Source organism: Dermacentor albipictus, chromosome 6 (genome assembly GCF_038994185.2).
Source record: "Dermacentor albipictus isolate Rhodes 1998 colony chromosome 6, USDA_Dalb.pri_finalv2, whole genome shotgun sequence".
Classification (NCBI taxonomy): Eukaryota; Metazoa; Arthropoda; class Arachnida; order Ixodida; family Ixodidae; genus Dermacentor; species Dermacentor albipictus.
This window is the reverse complement of record NC_091826.1, coordinates 74,284,338-74,307,016: the sequence shown is the minus strand read 5'-3', so window position 1 is coordinate 74,307,016 and position 22,679 is coordinate 74,284,338. Positions and strand designations below refer to the sequence as shown.

At 49.0% G+C, this 22,679-nt stretch overlaps 1 protein-coding gene across 6 annotated transcripts in view; it reads right to left on the bottom strand.

Annotated features, from left to right (window-relative positions):
* The window catches only part of LOC139061208 (carbohydrate sulfotransferase 1-like), a 78,941-nt gene that overhangs the window by 20,422 nt on the left and 35,840 nt on the right, over positions 1-22,679 (bottom strand). For 3 of the 6 annotated variants that reach the window (XM_070540863.1, XM_070540860.1, XM_070540862.1), the window contains exon 2: positions 11,507-11,600. The gene's annotated coding sequence lies outside the window, so the exon portion shown is untranslated. Of the gene's footprint in view, positions 1-4,462; positions 4,643-11,506; positions 11,601-22,679 lie in introns of all 6 variants that reach the window. The other 3 variants (XM_070540864.1, XM_070540865.1, XM_070540861.1) reach the window with 2 other exon arrangements.

Here is a 22,679-nt window from a genome sequence, read left to right as displayed (position 1 = left end):
TAAAGAAAATTCTATAATCGTACAAGAGCAATGTCGGGAATTCCGAAAGTTTTCGTTCCTACGGACCCTCTCTCATAGACTGGTTTGTAGCCTTCTCCGAGAGAGTTTGGAACCGTGGGAGGGGCTGCTGGGCAGCGACACCCTTGATGACCAACTCAGTTTAATCGACAGGGCGCGCAGAGTGGCAACTGCCTGTGGCGCCCTGGACCGAGGGCAGCCACCTCAACTTGTATGGGACCCATGAACCAAGTGGGCCCCACCCCACAAACGCAATTTGTATCTTCAAATAAATGTGTCTCTCTTTCTCTCCCTCTCTCTCTAATATTGCAATTTCCGACGAGATTAGGCGGCGAGCCAGCCCTCACGAACCGGTCAAATAAAGTGCTTCAGAACGAGGACCCCCAAGTCGACCTCAAGAAGGAGCCCATTTGCGCAGAATAAACAAAAACTGGAGGGACAGCTTAGTGGATTTGGTGCTGTGCCAGTGGTGAACCTTGGCTTCGAGAAGAGGGGCGCAAATCGACCCATGGACGGCATGCAAGACGAGCGCTCGTCTGGTCCATCCTCTCCGCATACGGGGGTTAACTTGCGCCCTCCTTGCAAAAGGAGCGCCCCCCTGTCGTGTACAACGTAAAATAATTTGCACCCTTCTTCACTTTGAAGGGTGTAAACTATTTTGCGGTGCACTGCAATTTAGGAATATGACATCCGGGCTACGTCTGCTCCGTTATCACCGCACGCAAAGCGCGAAAGAGCTCGCGCGCTGTGCCCGCACAGGCGGGAAGTATCGAGGCAGAGGAAGATTTCCAGCGTCGGACAGCGGAGGCACGCGCATGCGCAATGCGCCGGTCCAATCGGCTGATGGCCCCACCGAAGAGCGTCAGGAGTGGCGCCCCAAGCGAAGGTGGGGCGAATGCGACGGTAGCGCGGGAAACGTTGTTCTACCTACAATATTCCTAGACCCCCTCGGGGTGAATTAGCTCCATCTCTCTATCACTTGTCATTACGACAAGTATTTATCTCTATGCTTGCGCTGCGTCTGGGGGGAAACGGGAGCGCGCGGTTAATCGTCTTCGGCGCACCGGGCTCTTCCGTACGATTGCATAAGTAACCTTGTTTTTCCTTTTCAATTACCTTTCTTCTTTTCTGCCTATCGGGCCTTTTTTTTTCCGGATGGGGATGGAGGAAGCGGGTAGATTAGAAGGCTGCTTTACAGCATAGTACAGAATATATATATATATATATATATATATATATATATATATATATATATATATATATATATATATATATATATATATATATTTATATATGTATATATATGAGCCAGGCGCCCGAGAACCATTTAAGGGCGTATTGAGGAAGGGCGAAATCACGTGACGAAAGCGCCCTCTTTCGAAATCGCGGCACGCTCAGCATGGGCTGACTTTTCACCGCGCAATATTTTTGCGCGTTGAACCGCCGCTGCTCCAGTGGATGGCCAAAATTATTTCTCACCGCACGCTGTTTGTTTCCACTAATGATATTGATTCGCCTGAAGTACCCATGCGTTAAGGCATATCTCAGGGTTCTCTTCGAGGCCCACCACTTATATTTTTTAATATAAATCAGTGATTTACCTAATAGTATAAATTCGTCTATTTGTCTTTTTGATGACGATTGCGTTATCTGCCGGAAAGTTACTCATGATGCCGACGTCGCATTCTGTCAAACAGACCTTTGTAATATTACGCATTGGGGTGACCTCTGGAATATGGAACTTAACATTTCTAAATGTAAAGCAATTAGAGTTTCGTGTAATTACACGCCTTTACTTAACTGCTCATATTCTTTTTAGGCAATCCGGATCGAATCTGTTCGGTCTTATATTTTGGTCCGCACATTACTCTTTCTCATGGGCTATCATGCACACTGACTGCGCAACATCCAAATCTAATCGTATGCTCGATTACTTAAAACAAAACATTTCTCTTCCACCACGGCCATTCACGAAACCTTTATATCTCACTTACGTCCATCCTGTGCTTGAATACGCCTCAAATTGTATGGTACCTCGGCCAGGTAACACTTATCAACAAGCTAGAACTAGTTCGAAACCGAGGGGCACGTTTCATACTGTTCAACTACGTATCATCGAAAATCCAGTACAACTGCCATGAAAAATAGCCTTAATCTCCCTTCTCTTGGCATGCACAGAAAATTCTCTCGCCTCTCCCTTTACCAAACGATCTATTATCACAATCACTTACGTAAATCACGCTGGATACAGCCTGCTGCTTTCATATCCTGTTGCTTTGATCATCACTGCAAAGTTGCTATTCCTCGAGGAAATACCAAAGCATATTCCATTCTTTTCTACTCATACCTTTCCGGGAATAAAATCAGCTACCCACCTCTGCGGCCAGTATTACTAACACTGAAAGAGAGAGAGAGATAAAGAGGAAAGGCAGGGAGGTTAACCAGATATCAGTCTCAGGTTTGCTACTCTACATTGGGGGTGGGAGATAGGGGTTAGAAAGAGGACATAGAGGAAAACATTAAAAAAAACAGTGAAGAGCTTACCAGGTACGCTTGATAGTTTCCTTTTTTTTAATGGTCTATTTCCTTTTCAAATTTTGTTTTTTCTTACCTTCGTAATTTTTTTGTGCATGTATGCGTGCATAGCACATTAACATGTATGTTACCATCTTCGTCATTCCACGTTCCTTATGACGCATGCTACCATCCTTTATTTTCATTTTCTGTTGTTGCTTTTTGTGATTTTCTTTATTTTTCTGTAAAGTGCTCTTGATTAAATTTCTAAGTTTATTTCTGTGCCCCTCACCTCTATAATGCCGTAAAGCCTTGAGGGCACAATAAGTAAGTAAATAAATAAATAACTAATCTTACACTCATGCATTCGCTGAATTAGGCCAGGATGACATAGGCTCGAGTCCCAACAGTGCTTGAGTGGGAAGGAAGAAGAAGAAGAGCCGAGCGGCGCAGACGTGCTTCGCATGGGCTCTGTCGACTTTCATTATTCTCTTAAGAAATTCACATCGGAGGACCGAAGTCTTTGTCTGACGACCTTCGTGAAGTCATCCGGAACCCCCTTGGGAAGTTTGAAGACCGTGAGTGCATATTTTTGTGCGCTTTTGGACTTTGAAGTTCTCCGGGGTGGCGCTGCCGTGTTAAGCCTGACGCCGCCGTACGTAGCAGCGGGGAGGTAGGCGAGGCGCTCCGCCGCCTTTGCCACCGCTCGCTTGCTACGATTACTCGGCACTCACTATGGCGCACATTGCTGGATCCCAGCCGGCCACTTCTATTTCTACCAGAGGGAGTGGAGGTGGAGTTGTTGCTACAGCCCCACCTGCCCCCGGTGCTATTGTTCAAGCTGCCGCCGGGCCTTCGTCGCCAGAAACTACAGCCATGGACTTCCAAGACAATTCGGAAGATCGCCACGACGACCCTGCCACTATGGAAGAGGACATTTCGCAAGGGACGCCATCGGAATGTCCTTATTCCAACTGGTCATTACACCTTAAGCGAAGAACGAAGAAGAAGCTTGCCAGAGGCGAGCAAGTGTGCGTGGCAGGCAGGGTGATCTCTCCGCTATCACCCTCCTCTGCCACTGCGTTATCATCATCATCCTACGCAGCTGCAGGCGCTGGGGCATCAAAGAAGCCTTCTTTTAAGAAGAGGCGACGACTCCCCCCACTGCCACGTAGCGACTTCAAAATCATCATTCGACCCAAGAAAGGCCTTCAGGTAAAGAGTTTCAGCAACCACCAAATATCAAAAGCCGTCTCGGCCGCCTGCGGAGGGAAAGTTGACGATTCGCATTTCATCGTGCGCTTGAGACCCGGTTCCAACATAATTATTGTTAGTACCCCAGATCAGGAGGTCGCGGATATTGCGCGCAAGATCACGCGGATTGTGCTGGGCGGCAACGTTTACGAGGTCAACTCTTACGTTGCGGCACCGGACGGAGTGGCCCGGGGCGTCATTCATGGAATCGACCCGGATACCCCGCCCGAGGAGCTTATGACTCACCTAAGGGTTGGGACCCAAGGCGTGGAAATCGTGCAGGCCCGCATGCTGGGAAAGACCAAGACAGCCTTGATCACGTTCAGCTCTGACGTAGTTCCACGATACGTCTACTACTACGGAGGGGAGACCGAGTGCCACACCTACAAGCCCACAAAACAAATCTGCTATGTGTGCCAGCGCATGGGACACCGATCGGACGTTTGTCCTACCCCGAACATCAAAATCTGTCTCGCTTGCGGGACGCACGACCCGACGGACGACCACGAGTGCTCGCTCAAGTACGCCGTCTGCGGCGAAGCCCACGCCACGGGGTCTCGCGAGTGCAAGCAAAAGCTAAAAAACAAGAGCACTGCCACCAAGAAGCATCCTCCACCCGGAAGGAGGAAGGAAGACGACGACAATGATGGAGGAAGGCCAAGGCGAAGCCACCTACGGTGGTTCAGCTCGGAATCCTCGGCGAGCCGCTCGAGGTCCCGGGCCCAGTCCAGGTCAATGTCCCGGTCCCGGTCCCGATCCCGGTCCCAGTCCAGGTCTAGGTCCCGTTTCCGCTCGGAGTGGCCCAGGCTAGGAGAGAAGCAAGGGCAGCGGCAGCCTTCTACCTCGACATCCACGTCTAAACAGAAGAACCAATCGGGCAAGAAGAACCAAGCCAACAACAACAAGGTGAGCCGGAATCAGTCTAGTACCTCCTCCGCTCAAGATACCAGTGAAAATAGTAAATGCTCCCCAGAATGTACGCGCATCAGGGAAGAAAATAAAAAACTCAAGGCTCAGGTTAACGACCTAAACCAACGCATGCAACGCTTAGAAGCGTTGTTAAGCAAAACCAGCAACAACACACAGGCAGGGTCGCAAAGCGGAATGATAGGCCACGAGCCCGCCATCTCCATTCCTCCCCCGTCAAGAACCACCACGCCCTCATCGCTCCCCGGTGCGGCCTCGGCAGCGGCAGTCCAGTCAAGTGTAGTCACCCTCGAAGGTATTTATGCTACGATACAACAGATGCTTTACCAGATGGGCGAATTAAACAATAAAGTCAAGGAGAACACACTAAGCCATGAAGACCTTGAAAGAAGAATACGCAAGGTTGAGTTTGGCTCGCGCAAGCGGGTCGACGACGAGATCAGCAACCCACGCATCAAGGCGTACAGGCGCATAAATAACATAACTGACGTCAGGGACGCCGACAACTGCGACGGTGGTGGCATGAACGTCAGCAATGGCTAACACCACACGCAGCGCGCCCGAACACCTCGAGATCTGGCAGTGGAATTGTCGCTCTTTCAACAAGAAGGCAAGTTCACTCCAACTCTTCATCCAAAATCACCTATACCCCCCCGACGTCATCTGCCTTCAGGAGGTCGGGAACCAGCCGATCAGGCTGCGGGGTTACTACGTAATTAAACACGCGGGATCACCGAAAGTCGCGGTTTTAGTTCACAAAACGGTGACGGCCGTGGGACAACATTATCAACATCATGACATTAATCACGTGCTAGTGGAAGTCCTCCCGCAGAAGAGGGGTAGACGCAGCACTTTCATCCTGAATTTGTACAGTCCGCCGAGGGCTCAGAAAGACGACTTCCGCAACATCATTTACGACAGCGTGAGAGCCGCTGGCTGCAACCAGCTGGTAGTTGTGGGAGACATGAACGCTAGACACACGACTTGGGGCTACCAACAAGACACGCAAAAGGGAAGGTCGCTCCTCGATGCGGTTGACCAAATGGGCCTCGAATTGATAACCAACCTCCTCCAACCAACCCGACTAGGCAACAGTGTAAGTCGAGACACGTTTCCGGACCTGTCATTTGTCAAAAACGTAAGGGAATACTCATGGGCGCACCTGGGCGAAACATTGGGCAGCGATCACTATATCCTCAGCATCTCGGTATCCACGCCGAAACTCAAGAGAACAATTGGCGAAATTAGGCAAACGGACTGGGAGGCATTCAGGCAGTACCTCCCGCCCGAAAACGGTATAACAGACATAGCGGAATGGATGCAGCACCTCCGGGACGCCCACATCCAAACCACTAAAACCATCCAGCGCACGGTCGAGACGCCCGAAGTCAACCGCCGGCTCTTACACCTGTGGGAAGCCCGTGAGGGCCTCCTCAAACGGTGGAAGCGACAGCGGTTCAACCGGAAGCTACGTCTTCGCATCGAGAGAATAACAGACGAGGCCAGAAATTACGCAAACGAGCTGACGCAGCAAAATTGGGTACAGTTTTGCACCTCGCTCAAGGGTACCCTGAGTACGGCGCAGACGTGGGCCATCCTACGCTGCCTGATCGAGCCCGACAAGGCGAAATCGACAACCAGTCGGACGCTTCTAGAAATCGCTCACAAGTTCCCCGGAAACGACCAGGATTTGATTGACACCCTAAAAACCAGATACCTGGGTAGCGACCCCATACAACCCTGCCTCCTAAAATATGAAGGAGAACCAAGACCAGAACTGGACGCTCCCATCACGGAGGAAGAGGTGTATGCCGCGGCACGAGCCTCACAGCGCAACACAGCTCCCGGAGTTGACAAAATCACCAATGCCATGATTAGAAACCTGAGCCCGATGCACATCCAGGACTTGACCGAATACCTCAACGAGGAACTCTGGAGCAAGGGCCACGTACCAAACGAGTGGAAACACGCGGAAATCGTGACCATTCCCAAACCCGGCAAGAAGCCCGCGATCGACGCCCTGCCTCCCATCTCGCTGACTTCGTGCCTCGGCAAGCTGTACGAGAGGGTCATAGAAAGCCACCTCCAACATTACATAGAGGACGGTGACCTCTTCCCGCACACCATGCTTGGCTTCAGGCCGGGACTTTCTGCTCAAGATGCATTCCTAATCCTAAGGGAAGAAGTTCTCAAGGGCATACCGAAGGGAGGAGAACACCTCCTGCTCGCACTCGACATAAAAGGGTCCTTCGATAACATCTCCCACGAGGCCATTCTCAAGGGACTGAACGACATCAGCTGCGGGGAGCGCATCTTTAATTACGTTAAATCGTTCCTGACGGGCCGGACGGCAACCATCGGAATAGGCAAGACTCGATCGGATACGATCGACGTGCCGAACAAAGGAACACCGCAGGGGGCGATAATCTCCCCGATTCTCTTGAATGTCGCGATGCTAGCGCTGACCAAAGAGCTGCAGAAGATCCCCGACCTAGGTTACGCCCTGTACGCAGACGACATCACGCTCTGGGCCACCAAGGGCTCCCTAGCACAAAAAGAGGCGACCCTTCAAGAGGCCGCGACGGCTGTGGAGAGATTTGCGGCAGCGAGCGGGATGCGTTGTGCGCCCGAAAAGTCTGAGGTGATCCGGGTGCACGGAGGAGGAATCTACAAGTCCCCCGGCCCTACCGACCTCTATCTTGAGGGCCAGAAGATAACGGAAGGCAATAAGATTAGGATTCTGGGTTTTTGGATCCAGAGTAACCTGAAAGCCTCCCACACCATCCAAACCCTAAGGTCTGCCACCAACCAGATCTCGCGGATTATAAAACGAATTACAAGAAGCCGCAAGGGCATGCGAGAAGAGGACACGATTCGTCTCGTCCAGGCTTTGGTGATCAGCAGAATAACGTATAGCATGCCGTATCACCATCACTCGCTAAACAAACGCGACCAAGAACAAGTCGATGCCATCATCAGAGGCGCGTACAAAACGGCTCTGGGTCTTCCTGTCACCACCTCAAACGAGAAGCTGGCGGCCCTCGGGATCCACAACACCTTCGCTGAGCTGTCGGACGCGGTTATGGCTTCGCAAAAGGCCAGACTACAGAACACGGCGGCGGGCAGAGCCATCCTCCACCGGACCGGAACGGCAACGGAGCGCCCTGCCCTCGATAGGCAACGATCACTCCCGCCTGAGGTCAGAGGCAAGATCAAGGCGAACCCGATACCGAAGCACATGAGTCATGAACTCCATAAAGGACGACGCAAGGCTCGCGTCGACAGACAGCGCCGACAATTCCAGGGTGACCCGTACGTAACGTACGTGGACGTGGCGGCGTACCCTGTGGGGAGCCTCTTCGCGGTAGCCGCCGTGAACGGGAGAGACAACTCCTTGACTCTCGCGGCCTCCGTGAGGGCAGAGACCCCAGCTGCGGCTGAGACCATAGCCGCGGCGCTGGTAATAAAGCAAGAAGACAGGGTAGGCAGGGAAGTCCATGTCGTTACGGACTCGCAACAGGCCTGCCGTAACTTTACGAACGGACGGACACCGCTGCTGGCGGCTCAGATTCTAGGCCCGAGGCTGCATGAATACCATCAAATCACGTGGACGCCGGGGCACGCGGGTCTGGAGGGGAACGAAAGGGCGAACGCCCTAGCTCGAGCGCTCATCAACCGAGGGGGGCAAGACCAATCGCCTCATCAATCCCCACCCTTTACCCTCATGCCCCTGCCATCCAATTATTGCGACCGACTGGAGATCCAGCGACTCAACCGCAGGATTTATCCCCCGCCTCACAAAAAGCTCAGCACTGAAGATGCCGTAGCTCTCCGACTTATACAGACCAACACATTTCCAAACCTACACAGATAGAGTAAAATGTTCCCACATACATATCGCGGCATCTGCCCCTGGTGCGGCAACACACGCCCTACACTCTTTCATATCTCGTGGGGGTGCGAGGGCAAACCTCAACACTTAAAGACGCCTAGCACGTCATTTGAGCGGTGGGAGGTACAGCTGACCGGCGATACCCTGGCGGGACAAGAAGCTCTCGTCCAGCAAGTACGTCGAGCAGCCACGGCCAGTGGAGTCCTGGAATGAGGACCCCACCCACTCGACCTCAAGAGCAACCACCTCGATGGTCCGAATAAATGTTTCTCTCTCTCTCTTTAGTGGGAAGTGTTAGAAGAAGTAGTAGCTTAGCGCAAATAAGACCACACACACAAGGAAGACAGACAAGGACAAGCGCTACTCACAACTGTTTAATGGAAAGGAAGGATAGTGCCTATATATATATCCTCTTGTGACGCATGCGCCTCCCTAGCAGAAGTGAAGCCGGTACATGCACATCAAAGGCGGTCGCGCAAGAAGTTAAATTCGGCATCCAGTAATGTGATAGAAGGCTCACTCACACATCTAGAAGGTAAGACCAGAGGTCATTCCCTATGTACACAAGAAGGGAAGCGTTAGAGACTGCCCAAATTGATTGATTGATTGATTGATTGATTGATTGATTGATTGATTGATTGATTGATTGATTGATTGATTGATTGATTGATTGATTGATTGATTGATTGATTGATTGATTGATTCTCAACAAACAAAGTAACTGCGAACGACAAATTTTGCACGCTGGAGGTCAGGTTCTGTACCACTGAAACTGAACTCTCTCTCTCTCTCTCTCTCTATTTTCCTTTTTGTTTTTTGTTCTTTTGATAGCTGACGACTCTGTAACAACGTTGCCGTGCTAGAATTCTTCGCACACGCATTAAATAGTTACTTGCATGCTGTTTTCATGCGGCGAGTTGAAAACGTGTGCCGAAAGCAACGTGGCTTCCTGGTGCAGGGGGTGTAGACGAGCGCTCATTTTACATTACGAAAATAGGAGATAACGATCACGTGTTATAACAAACTATGGTATGCATAACCTTGATTGCTAGGTATACTGGTTGCAGGTGACACAATAGTGGTGTCGGCGAAAGGCAGGCGCGCTAGAAGCGTCGGTCCTTCATTCAGCGTTCATTCTTCTTTTCTCCGCATTCAACACACGCATATTATGCTGACCATGGTCGACGTGGAGACCTACTGTGTGGTCTTCTATTAGGCCTTTCTTTGACGAACGCATATTAATTCCTAACTGGAGCGGCGGGCAGTGTCCAATATGATATCTGTGACACAGAAAAAACATTCGAGTATTATTTGTGTCACTGCCCGTCAGAAGCAACTCCGTTTCAAGGAAATCGGATGACATGCATTTCACTGAAGAGAAGATGCAGAAATCACGCGCCTTCTTTGTAAAATCTCGGGCCATAGCTTGCAGGGACTACAGAATCAGCACAAGAAGATGTATTCCTCTTAGAACATCGCCGCAACGTGGCATTGGTCCAGTACATTGAATTGGACAAACAAACACGCGTGGATGGCACTAATAGTGTTAAACAAAATAAATTTTGTGGTTTTACGTGCCAGTACCGCGATGTGATTATGAGGCAAACCGTAGTGGTGGATTCCGGGTTAATCTTAAACACTTGGGCCTCTTTACCGTGACCAAAAGCACGATACAGGGGTGTTTTGCATATTTTTCCCAATTGAAACGCGGTAGCCGCAGTCGGTATTATACCCCGGGACCTCGAGCTTGGCAGCCCAAGTCCAAAGTCACTGCGCCATAACGGCGAATCAGCACCAGTTGGTTTGAGCCGGCACGTCCAGGCTGCGAGGGAAAAGGAAATCTTTTCTTGCCACCATCGCTAGTCAAGCTTTTTGCTCACAACAGTAGAAAGTCATGAAAGCGCTGCTGCGTTTCTTGAGATTCGCGAGGCTCTAATACCGTTTTTTTTTTGACGTTGTGAAAGACAAGCGCTTCCGCGTGTGCACGTACTTGCACGAGCTATAAGCTCTATCATTTGCCGTACAGCAAGGGCCGTGTCTGTGCAGAAAAGAGCTAGGGCCCTTCCGCACAGACAAGTGCTGTTCATTTCTTTTTTTTTATTATTATTGATAGGCCGATAAGCTCTCCTAAACCAAACAACGTTGCTTTTCTAAAAGCTTAATATTTTTTCTCAGCAAGCGTCGCCTTTCGCAGCTGACAATCAGCATCACCCTCTGCACCTGTAGCCGCTGCTAGTTCTGTATTTTGGCTGCACACAAGGCCAGAAATGGAGGAAGAGACGCGTTGTGCGAGTGGTGGCTCCCCCTGGTTTCAGTTGTGTGAACTGCTCGTTGCCAAACGAATGCAGAAATTTGGAAGGCGACTCAACTTCCTGTTGAAGTCCATAAAACAGAGTTTTCCCGAGAGAGTTCAGAGTAAGAATTGGGCCAGCAATATAATTTATTCTGAGGGGCCCACAGTGTTTGAAACGACAGCATTTCAATAACCCTAGCTGTCACGAGGCGAGAATGCGAGAACGCTCCCCCCGATCACCGCCGCAACCACCGCATACCACCCAGTACCACCGTGCAAGTACCACCCCCGTGAGGTGGTACTTGCACGGTGGCACTACTGGTAGCGATACCATCGGGACTCAGGTGCAGCAGTAGTTTCCCCGGTACTAGATCTATCCTAGGGATCGGCGCACAATTTTAGACTGCGCATCTCGGAGATCAGCCCACGAAATATGATAGAAGCATACCCAAAACCTAAAAGTTGGAGTAACTCGAAAAGAAAGACTTTTTTAAACACTACAGGTTTCTACTACTGCACCAAGCATGACTAAGAGAAAGATTGAGTCTTAAATATACTGACAGGCGCTACAACACAACTACACCTGCTGTGTAAGCTGTAACTCTCACCTTTAGTGTAGAATAGAAGGTACAGCAGTGTATGGCAGGGTGAGGTAGGAGTTCTTGTGGATTCTGAACCACAGCGCACATGGCGGCCTCATTCCTGTAAGCGAACCAAATAAAGTGCAATTAGAACAGTTCAAATTAGCCGTATGACACTTGACGTGTCAAACCAATGCAATACATCATGAAAGGATAATTATTGTGACAAAGGACACAAGAAACGAATACGTGAAGGCAAGAAGCCTTCCTTCGTCCTCTTCAATGCGTTTTCGTGTGAATGACCCTCATTATGCTTTCATCACGGCTTAGATAATTTTAAGTAGAACTGCTTTGTTACTGCGGGTTTTTTTTGCAAATGAGAAAGGTCAAAAAGAAGAAGATAATACGAAGTTAAGAAGGCACTAAGGCAAACCGGAAAGTCGTTCTGTTGAGTGCCCTATACATAAGAAATGTTCGGAAATAGTTGTTAAGCTGTTTGTGGATGTTTGTGCTGTGTTCTTACCTTTTCTGTGGCTTCCAGGACTCACGTGCAGAATGCTTGACGTTTAAGTGCTCTTTGACTGTATTCAGTGCTTTTCGTTACTTTTCGTGATCTCATGTCTTGTTTGTGTTGCCGTGAGTCGAGGGGTAGCCGGTGACACTTACAGGTTCCAGAGTCCCCTCTGAATTTGTTTTATCAAGAACCTTATGAGAAAGAAAGACAGACGGTTTCCTGAACACATGCACACGCAATGAAAAGATTACATTGTCAAATGAGACTACACAGACGAGTATATTTTAAAAGAGGAACGCGGTAAAGCACATTCAAGCTCTGTGGGCAACTGAACGGCAAGGTCGGTGTTCCAATATCTTGTGCGTAGAGACAAAGGCCTATGATCCAGTTGCGCTAACGCGAGGAAGAGTGACTCTTTCTGTGCACCAAACGCAGTCAAATCACACAGTACACGAATCTGTGGTCTAAATACGGCGCCTACATAGTTACCATGGCACTGTCAGCCACTGCGAAGCAAAGACGTGCCCGAGCGGCGAAGTGCAAAAGACAACACTACTTCCCTCCAGTGCCCACGCGTCGACAAAAGTACTAGCCTCTTCGAAACGCCACCGCTGTTCGATCGTAGTTTTCGCATATGCGTTCCATAAATAAAAGCGCAGTTTTTCTTCTGAAGACCTACCCAACGCATCTGCACGCGCTCAAGGTAACTAGCAGCGTAGTTACTTCCACCAACCTGCCAGTCCTACTGGCTACTCCTTCGTATGTCAGGAAAAGTAAGTAGAAGTGCGCATATGAGAAGGTTTAGCTCAAGCCAAATGTTCTAAGCAAAAGCCAGATACTAACCTTATTCAACTCAACCAAACCAAATAATTATTTCAAACAATTTTAAAGCGAGAGCTGTATGTGACTAACCTTCCGTGGTTTTTTCGGCGTCCGTCAACAAAAGAAAAAGCATCATGTGGGCCGATCCTGGTGACAGTGCAGAAATGGTCCTAGTTCCATAGCACATACCCCTGTGGGCTCGGGAACCTGTAACGCACCCTTGACCTATTCTTGTCACACGTGGCACCCAAAGAGGTCCCAAACACACGGGTAAGAACAAATGTTGGTGGAATTCGCGGAAAGGAATAAGCTGCGAGTAATGAACACCTTCTTCAGGAAGCGTTGGAAAAAAAATTGGACCTGAAGAAGCCCTAATGGTGAAAGAAGAAATGAGATTGATTTCGTACAATCTGCCGATACCAGCATAGTGCAGGATGTAGAAGTGTTAGGTGGGGTAAAGTGCAGGGATCATAGGAAACTAGGCTAGCTTCAGAATCTGCAATTGATGTGGGAGGTAAGGCACCAAGGCGACATCTAGCTAAGCTCTCCCAAGTAACAAAGTGCATAATAAAGAAACGACAAAGAATGAAAGTGTTCAACTCAAACGATGAGATAGAAATCGTGGCACTGTAAGAACTGATCAACAAGGAGAAAGTAAGGGATATTCGACATTATAACTTTACAAAGACTGAGGATCGAAGCAGTAAAAAAATGGACGCAGCATGAAATGAGTGAGAAGGAAACTTGGTGTAGGACAAACGAAGGTGCATGCACTCAAAGATAAGCAGGGTATTATCATCAGCAATCTCGAAGGTGTAGTAAAAGCAGCGGTAGAATTCTATACTGACCGGTACAATGCCCCAAGCAGCCACGATACTTCCACTTTGCTTTTTGTTTGAGAGCAGCTTTGACTGTCGCCAGCTTTCGCTGTCATTCCATTTTCAAAGATTGGAATGGTTGTCATGTTTTCGTTTGTTTGCTTTATTAGCAGCAAAGCCTCCCGATTTCGCCACAACCTGAGTTATCTCACGTTAGCTTTCCTCCGGTTCCCGCCACGTCGGCGAACCATAATGGATTGAAAGTGATTAACCTAATCATACTTTCCTGGTTTTCGCAGCAAGTTTTGGTAATAACGCAGTCCAGAGCTTACTGCTTCTTCCCCCGTCCCAGAAGTAAGAATATAGGTAGAAGTGTGTCCGATAATGACTGCAGGCTGAATGGCCCAGAGCTGGAAAATAAACACATTCCGAAATGGCCCAAATGCATAAGTGCAGAATGTCCCAACCGCCATGGTTTTTTTTGTTGTTTTTTTATTCTCTTTTGCCTTCGCACCGTTTGTGTAGGTTTTACTGAAAAGGGGTGCGTCACACAACATCGCGTGTGCTACAGCGGACACGTCACCTATGCCTACACGTTTTCCATTTTGCAAAGCCTGTGCGCGTTAACTTGCCGCACGGGCTGTATGCAAATCTGTCGCATCACGCCAAGTCGTTCCCTCACGCATATTTTTTTCTTTTGTTGTTTGCGCTACTCCCATGCATCGCTAAAAGCTATCGATTGCTCTTGTCAGCCTCGTGTCATGAAAACGGACAAATATATCCCCCAGAGTACCGGAACAAACCGAAGGTATTTTTTTTTTCGTGTTATAACTAGCAGAAACCAGAAGCATTTTCTTTTTATTGACTTCTATTCTGCGTGTCTGTCATTAGTATTGAACTGTGCGGCATTTTTACGTCTGCTAACTTCGCTTTCAGCCGGCTATAGGCAATTATTTGCGGTACGCAGATTTACCTGAACTTCTGGTTTTTAACGACGTTCGGCATTAATATAACTTTCTTTGCGCTCACTTGCTACAGCAATTTTTGCATGGCAGCCACTGGTGCTATTTAACTTCTAATCTTTACCATTCGGCAGTTCTCAGAGCATCCCAAAAAGAGTAGTTCTTTAGAATATCAAAAATAGTTACGAACGGGAGAGTGTTGCCAAAGATCACTTAGATTAAGCGACAAAGATACACAGTAAGATGTTTGGTGATTTATATGCGTACTGCAACTTACGCGATGAACATGAATGAATATGAACTGTTCTGGAGAAACATCGTGACACTAGAATCACACAGTTTAAAACAATACAAGAAAACAAAGCTGCGATGTCGTTTCTGAAGGAATGCATGCCACATCGTAGAAATATTAATGTACTACATGAGATTTCACGGTGTTAAACATGTTAATGCAGTATATACACGCATATAACAAGAAAGCGATGCACATTGTTTTAGGTAAAGTGTAACTTATACGTGACGGCTGCTAGAAATGGTCGATTGAAAGCAAATGCGGTGTTAAGCGGGCTAGACGTGTTGCCGAAACTCTTCATGAGCAACCACTCATCACATCGCGAATTCTTGGGTGAACGTCTGTAGGTCCTTACTAGTGTTTCTTGTAGCTTAGCTGCCCTATCTCTCTCCGTTCTCTCTCTTCCCCTTATACCTCCTCCCAGCGTAGGGTAGCCAACCGTGCACGTCCTTGGTTAACCTCCCTGCCTTTCCCTCTTTGTCTGTCTGGTTTAATAAGAAAAGCGGCTAGAGAGAGAGAGAGAGAGAGAGAGAGAGAGATGGACATAAGGACGGCAGGTATGTTAGCCAGTCAAGAGTCTGGTACAACTGGGGAGGGGGAAAAAGTGAAGACTAGATGAGAAGCATAAGAAAAATAGTGAAGAGGCAGTCATTGCGACTACACTCGCTACAAACACTAAACGCCAACAGGCTTTCGTAGACAGTCCATCCGCCATCAAGAATTGGCTCAATGGAACTTTTACAGCCTTGTGCATGCAAACGTTCTTATGCAAGAGTCCCAGGATCTTCTTCTCCAAGAGAGGTTTGTGATCCAAGTGGCTGAGCTATGTAGCTCACAGAGCCCACCGCTGGAGGTCGAGAAATGGGCACTTACTTTATGTATGATAGCTACGGCAAATAAAGGTATTAGTTTGCTCTACCTTTGTCCATTATCATGTTATCAATTTAACTTTGTCTTACTACTTTACGCTTGGCTGTTTATCAGCGTTGTACGAACTGCGCATAAGCGATGCCACTGTTTGTAACCACCCACCAGACCGACGTGTCTACCAGTCAAATATATATATTAGACAATATTGAAGCACACTACTAAAGTGGTGCTATTTTTTTTTATTTGCATCCCTCAGCAAAGGTGCCATTACCTAATCGAAAGGGGGACTTTCGTATTCGACATCAAAGCGCCACTATATATAGCTTTGGTGAATCTCGTCACGACATTTTTAGGACATGTGGAAATGCTAGAGGCGGCTGTCTGATTTCTCCTGTCGATAATATGAAACCGGTGACGTGCATCGCTGGCTTTCAGTCATGCCCTGTTTGGATGAAACATTACGGTGGGTGAGAAATATCGCTTTGGATGAAGTAAATGTTCTATTAACCCCGTGCATTGCATTCGTCAACGCCTGCAACGAGCAGAGCTAGGACAACAGGAAGACATCATAGCCGGTCGACGTGACGTCTCTGACCGGTGCACCTGCAGTGCGTCCCTTCTGCACCGACAGCCGAATCGAGCTGTTTCTCCTTCAGTAATCAAAGCTCACGCTCAGGATTGGTTTTCATCATCATCATAATAATGACCATCAGTCTATCTTACGTCCGTTGCAGGAGGAATGCCATTCCCCAATGACCCAAAATAACCGTACTCTACTGTTGGGTGAACGGACTCCGTTCAATGTCTCCACATTTCCTATAATACAATCGCTATAACAGAATGTCATCCTTGACGTAGCGGTTCTTTACGGTACGCTTCTTTCTGTGCGCGTCGGACAGCGAGTGTCGACAATACGTCATTATTTGTTAGGTATGTCTAACATGTGTTGGCGACCCCTGGAAACCTAACTGGTCCATGGGTTCGGGGCACGTCCAGGTCTCCGCGTGCCATGTTTTGAACAAAATTAGCGGGCAGCCGCTCTTGCACGCAAAGACCACCCGTCCGCTCCGGCCTCGGTGGCCCCAACCCACGGACCACCCTGGTTCCAGCTTCGAGCACTCCGCTGTGCCTTCAGTGCCTTGGAGATCGTGCTCCGCCCGAATTATTATATTCTCAGCTCACCTCGTGAAGTCTCCGTTTGTTGGTACAGTTTTTTTTTAATTTTCGCATGATAATTGATGTCACAAGAACTAGGTCGCACGATAAACGTCAATTTTAACTTCTGCAATTGTTCCAGGACACCAAACTTAGATTATAAAATCAAAATAAAATAACATTATGGGGTTTAACTCCCAAGAGCAATATAGGATCTACGAGACACACCGTTGGGGGGGAGGGCAGGTGGGGGATGGAGGGGGGGGGGGGGGGGCTAAACGGAGTGTAACTTCGAAGTTCACTAGCGTTTTTTTTTTTTGCCTTCCGCCCCAATTGGAATGCGGCTGCCGCTTCCGGAAATCGAACTCGTCCCGTTGTGCTGAGTTGCACAATGCGATGCGGCGTCACTGAGCCGCAGCGCTGGGTCCGAAGATGAATACTTCCGGATAATGCGTCGAGTTTTGTGAGACCACGAGCGGCCGCCGAATAACATGGTGCACCGAGCCACAGCTCTACATGTGCAGTCACGTGGGCACCACCCCTTGTTACATAGACCACAGTGCGCGCGTACAGTAACGGTTTACGGCGCGCTCATTCAAGCGCGCGCTTTTTCGTAACAGGCAAAAAGAAAGTAAGCGCATCCGACCGCCGCAGCTTTTGTATAGCGAAGGAAATTGAGAGGGGCTGCTGTGAAAAGGGTTGGCGGTAAGCGCTCGGCCTCGCGCTATTTCAATCCTCCCAGCGACCGCCGTGGCAGGCGAGGCGTAACTGTCCCGCTAGGTCCCGAGGCGGCGTCTTGCGGCGTGAGCAGTGCCCGAGAGCGACGGCGGAAGGCCGCGGAGAATCTGGGTCGTGCCCGCACGGTTGAACCGGTTAGCATTGCAACGTGAACGACTCTGTCTCTCTCTCTCTCTCTCTCGTGCTCCGCTCTCGCAGCGAGAGCCGTGAGACGACTCGCTACAATTTGTCGTCGGGGTCGACCCTCCGACGGGCAGCTTGCATCAGCGCGCGGAGATGCGTTCCGCGTATGTGACGTCGCCCGCGCGCTCGACCGCAGGGGACGGCCGATGAGCGAGCCTGTCGCAGCGGTATGCGGTGCGCGTCCTCCCCTTTCCGGGGGGCCTCCGTCCTTCCCGGTTCTGTCGAGTAGGAGCAACCCGCGCACGCTTCGCAAACAACGCGGAGCTTTAGCTTCTCCGTAATCGTGTCGCCGGGTTACCGGAGATGCGTACGGCGGTAACAATGTCCGTGGCGGCATATTGTCACGCAGAGTTGAACCAAAGAGTGCAAAAAGCCAATACACTGCGATGACCTGCCGTATTCTGCTTAACTGCCGGTGTAAAGTGTTATAGCAACATGACCGTTAACACGCTGTCCATTTATGGTTATTTTTTTAGACAAAAGTAGTCGCGTAATATATAGAAAAACGTCGCAGTTTCGCCCGAAAGGCGAGGCATCGATTACGATAGCAAATTCATCATCGCCATCAGCCTGTTTTATCTCCACTGCCAGGACTGAGGCCTCTCCCTGCGATCTCCAAATACCCCTATCCTGCGCCAACCAACTCCAACTAGCACCTGCGAATTTCCTAATTTCACCACGCCACCTAGTCTTCTGCCGTCCTCGACTGCGCGTCCCTTTTCTTGGCACACATTCTGTAACCCTAATGGTCCACTGGTTATCTAACCTACACATTACATGGCCTGCCCAGCTGTATTTTTTTCTCTTGATATCAATTAGAATGTCGGCTATCCCCATTTGCTCTCTAATGCACACCGCTATCGTCTTGTCTCTTAACGTTGCACGGGGCATTCTCCCTCATAATGGGAACAGCGCGAACAAGACAACGACGGAGTAAAAGGACACAGGACGAGCGCGGACTCAACTGAAGCGCTCGTCCTGTGTTGTTTCACTCCGTCGTTGTCTTGTTCGCGCTGTTCCCATTATGAATGTATAGCAACACGCCCAACTTTCCACTTTAATATAGCATTCTCCATTCCATAGGACTTTGCGTGCTCCTTAAATTGCTCTCGAGCTTCTATGTCAGTCTCCAAATTTCTGTCCCATATGTTAGCAGACAGCAAAGTGGTGGACAGGTATACGAAGTAAGGATAGCAGTTTTACCTGCCATATAAATTTCTAAACATAGCCATACTAACTAAATTAGGGAGCATGGTGTCACGCGCTCCAAGCAAGCGTGAACACATCTCACTCGATGACTGCGGAAACTAGCTGTCAAAACGCTGCAGTGATCAAGCGTGGCAGCTGCAGCGAGCGAATTTACCTTCGTGCTGCCGCTCGCATCAACGCGAACTAAGCCACGAAAACACCGCGAAGCGCGGACTCTGTACCCGTCGCAGATGGCTTTCAAGATACAACGGCCCGGAATAGAACGCACCCCCCCCATCCCTCCCTTCCCCCCTGAGCCTCGCGCGCGACAGAAGACGGCGCGCTTCCTCCCCACTTTCCTCCATTGGATGCGTCAGATTGAGCCGGGATCGCCGGCTCACCCTCTCAGGCTTTCACATACAGCATACGGCGCGCGGCGACGATTTTTTCGCCCACGGACCTTATACGGAACTTCATGGCAACGGCAGGCGTACGCGTCGAGTCTCCATGAAATTTATTTCCCAATAAAATATCTTTAAACGCATTGTAGCTGGAGAAAGCATCACAAGATGACAAGATACCGACGTCCACTGATAGTGTAACCCGGTAATATGTAAAGTTTACGTGCAAATTAAAGCTCTCTAATTTAAGATCGGTGTCTTCTCTGTTGTGCCTGGCGATCCCTCAGAACAAAGGATGCTTCAACGGCAGACATGCGGCTGTTACGCGTGCTGAGCACGCCTCATAGTTCACTCAAGGCCGATAAATCTGCACCACCTGAGCCTTACGGATAGGCAGTCAGGTTCCACACCTTCGGCTCTTCCAGCGCCCAGAAATCACAGCTCGCTTCAAAACAACAATGTCGTCCCCTCTTTCACGTCACGAAGAGGTCACTGATTGATGACAGGGTCACTGTCGAGAATTCCCGGGGAAAGTCGCCTACAGCCGCTTCACAGTTTGCCACGTGGTTGCGTCGTGCTGTGCAACGTTGGAGACACATGCTACGTTGGGGAACGGGAGGTGGTGAACGATTCCGCGTTCGTGACTGGCCAGTGAATTCTTTCGACGAGAAAAAGAGGGAAATAAACTGCACAAAAAGCGTATCCCTACGGCTGTGAAAGAGGAGAGGCTCGGACATGCATAAACTCTAGCATGTGATATGCTCCGATAGTTGGAGCCATGTTTGTAAAACTGAATCAGGTACCGTTGTCGAATATAATCCTTTTTCTGTTCTCTTAACCTTAGCTCGGAACCATTACTTCTCCCGGCAACTTTCACGGCATCCTCCATGGAACCTTCGTTGGCCGCACGTACCCCCAATTTCACAACAGCTCATGTGCGCTCTCTGGGCGCAGGCCTTGGCTTAGCCGCAGAGAAAGATAAGCGGTTGGGAAGTTCTGGCAAGGTGTGTAAGATCTGGGAGTGGCGGAGACCACTTATACTGTGTAATAAAGAGCTGTCCACTTCCCGAAACACTGGCACACAAGCTATTTATAGATTTGATTGCGGCGTTTAACATTCACTTAATATGTACGCGCCGCAATCGGGATCAGTGTTGCAGTTAGCTTGAGAGCTTAGCCTTAGCTTATGCAGCTAAGCAGCACTACTTCAGAGCAAAAAAACAGTTCCACCCAAAGGAAGCAGTCCATGGGATGCTTGCCTGCAGTTCTGTGAAGAACTATATATATTTAAAGGTCTAATACTACTTAACGGTGCAGATATTAGCGCGCGGATTGTTGCGCGCGGTTTTTCCTGATCCAAATGCCACAACACCTTTGATATTGGGGTGGCCACTGAAAAGCAAAATACGCGTCGGAAGTGCAGGTGTATATATCGAGTCAGTTCCAATTATTTACCAATCACAGGGAGAAGTCGTGTCATTGGTGCGGTGGTTAATGACGTTGCTGAGTGTGGTGGCTTTTTTCCTTTATTATTTGGAAGGTTCCTCTTGGGCATAGTACTATTTGCGACATAAATACAAAAAAGGAGCGTCACGCGTGCACGAACAAGCTTTTCTTCCTTATTTTTATTTTCTTGTGTAAATTCTAGCAAGGACCAATGAAACGGCCGATGTATCTATAGTGTTGGAAATCAGGAGGTTGGCCTGGACGTTGACCAGTCACTCGAAGGTGTCGCAGACGCGCATGTTGCAGCTCTGGGCACGGTCACAGAGAGTGTGTCACGTTCGCTGCATTAATATAGTCGGCCAAAAAGGGCATACTATTATACGCGGTTGCAGTGAGCGCTCAATGCCGGTGTAAGGGAAGCCCGGCACGAAGTCTCTGAAGCGCCACCTCATCTTGGCGAGTGAGCCCACCCTGCAGGGTGGTCAGGACCACACGGAGGAATGAGGGCTCTTTTGGCGCACTGAAGTCTTTGCTTTTAGCGTTAGCAGTTGCCCGTAGGTATCATCGAGAAATTGCGGTACTGGGCGACATATAGCGGGTGGCAGGGTATTTCATACGCGCTGCAATGTTGCGTCTTTCTCTTTTTCCCCCGTTTTTTCGCCGATATATTCCCGTTTCTGTCGAATACATGTCGATGAATCTTGGTCTCCAGAAAGGAAGACGGTAAACTCTGTGGCGGCTAGCTATTTCAATGTTGTCAGGTGGTGCTGGCGATTTTCCAGCTGGGTATAAACGTTCGTCGCTTGAAAAGAAAGTGGTAATGCTTCCTCGATATTCCCACTTCAAGTGTCCCGTGAAGTCAGCAAAGCGAGGAGTTTCCATTAATAGCTCCGAGCTTTTAGGGCCCCTTTGAGAGTTGTCCAATGTGACAAACTGCATTTAAGCATGAATTGTGTTAAGTTGATTACGTCTATAGATGTCCCAACACTCTTTTCTCCCTTTTTTTTTTCAATCGCTTGCCACGGACTTAACACCACCGCTTTTACACATCTGAATGAGTGAGAAACAGGAGAAATGAGGCTCACTCTAGGCACCCCTTCCGTGCCTTCTGTATGTCCAATCCGAAAACAAGACGTCGTAAATACCTTTCTTTCTTGTCGCTTTTCTTTCTCTTCCACGTTCTCGTGGAGTTTCCAAAGATAATGGCTCCACTTGTTACAGCCACGCCGCCGCTGTGGCACTGCAGCCCCGCCCAGTATGTCTGGGACTTCCAGACCTGCGGGAAACTACGTAAAGACGAGGAAGCGCGATGACACGTCAGGAGTGTCCACCCAACCGCTAGTAGTAATCGGGGCTTTTTCCAAGGCGCTAGACGCTAAGACGAGCGTCTTCGTTCCGCGGACGCGACCCTCTGACTTCGTCCGCGCTGGTCCTTGCGCAGTCATTTACGGTGCTGCCAAATCTCGATGAACCCGGGCTCGTATTCCTGAATTAACGAAATAAAGCTTCAACTCTAGTGCACTATTCTAAAGAGAATACGGTAGGCAATCGTTATATCTGACCTATTAACTGGCGATATTGTAAGTTTGCCAAAGCGACCAGCGGAACAACATGATGGTTTATATATATATATATATATATATATATATATATATATATATATATATATATATATATATATATATATATATATATATATATATATAATACACACACACACATCGGGAGGCTTGCCGTCCGTCCAATCGTGAACAATATTTAAGAAGAGACAGCTTTGGCCCTTCAGGCCTCGAGATAGCATATTCATTTGT